This window comes from Pristiophorus japonicus, unplaced genomic scaffold, assembly GCF_044704955.1.
Source record: "Pristiophorus japonicus isolate sPriJap1 unplaced genomic scaffold, sPriJap1.hap1 HAP1_SCAFFOLD_542, whole genome shotgun sequence".
NCBI lineage: Eukaryota > Metazoa > Chordata > Chondrichthyes > Pristiophoridae > Pristiophorus > Pristiophorus japonicus.
This window is the reverse complement of record NW_027254449.1, coordinates 57462-58983: the sequence shown is the minus strand read 5'-3', so window position 1 is coordinate 58983 and position 1522 is coordinate 57462.

Here is a 1522-nt window from a genome sequence, read left to right as displayed (position 1 = left end):
TCACCGGTTGACAGGCAGACTGAAGCCCCTGAAGAATGCGGCCCGAAAAGGTAGCCAAGCATCTGTGTTTTTTAAATTGGGTCTGTGACGTTACTTTTAATTCTGTCCACTTGTGTTTCTTCCAGGTAAGAAAGTGCGGCCTTCGCTCAGCATCACCTTAGTCACGTCAGCTTCACGCATACCTGGCAAAGAGTTCTTGTCTTGTGGGGGTGGGGGATAGGGGTGGAGGCAATGCTATTTTGTTTGCAGCCACGTTGTTTGAGACATTATGAGGGCATGATGCGTCCTTTACCCCTCTGAGGACTACCCAAGTTGCCAGTTTTAGTTTTACGCCAAAGAAACTTAAATGGGAATGATTGGATCCTGTGAATAAATGTATATATTGTGTAAAGAGCGAGCCCAGTTGTAATGGTGGCGAGCAGCTGAGCCACTCAGACCGAGGGGTCCGGGTTTGATCCCTGTTCTGTGCCGAGTTCACTGATCTCAGTCCGAGCTGTTGGTGAGGATGGCCCCGTTCCTGGGCCAAGGAAATAAATATCAGCCCTGGGATTCCTGCTCCTCGTCACCATCCAGTGACCACTGCTGCAGAGGACACTCTTAGATGTGACAAGAGGTCAGGAATGGCCGTGAAAGTCCTGCTAGTAGCAGAGACTTAAATTGCAAGGCTATGGAGAAAGAGTGGGTGAGACTAATTGGATAGCTCTTTCATAGAGCCGGCAGAGGGACGATGGGCCAAATGGCCTCCTTCTGTGATATATGATTCTATGAGAGACTTCAGTTACATGGATAGACTGGAGAAACATAGAAACATAGAAACATAGAAAATAGGTGCAGGAGTAGGCCATTCGGCCCTTCTAGCCTGCACCGCCATTCAATGAGTTCATGGCTGAACATTCAACTTCAGTACCCCATTCCTGCTTTCTCGCCATACCCCTTGATCCCTCTAGTAGTAAGGACCTCACCTAACTCCTTTTTGAATATATTTAGTGAATTGGCCTCAACAACTTTCTGTGGTAGAGAATTCCACATGTTCACCACTCTCTGGGTGAAGAAGTTCCTCCGCATCTCGGTCCTAAATGGCTTACCCCTTATCCTTAGACTGTGACCTCTGGTTCTGGACTTCCACAACATTGGGAACATTCTCCCTGCATCTAACCTGTCTAACCCCGTCAGAATTTTAAATGTTTCTATGAGGTCCCCTCTCATTCTTCTGAACTCCAGTGAATACAAGCCCAGTTGATCCAGTCTTTCTTGATAGGTCAGTCCCGCCATCCCGGGAATCAGTCTGGTGAACCTTCGCTGCACTCCCTCAATAGCAAGAATGTCCTTCCTCAGGTTAGGAGACCAAAACTGTACACAATACTCCAGGTGTGGCCTCACCAATGCCCTGTACAACTGTAGCAACACCTCCCTGCCCCTGTACTCAAATCCCCTTGCTATGAAGGCCAACATGCCATTTGCTTTCTTAACCGCCTGCTGCACCTGCATGCCAACCTTCAATGACTGATGTACCATGACACCC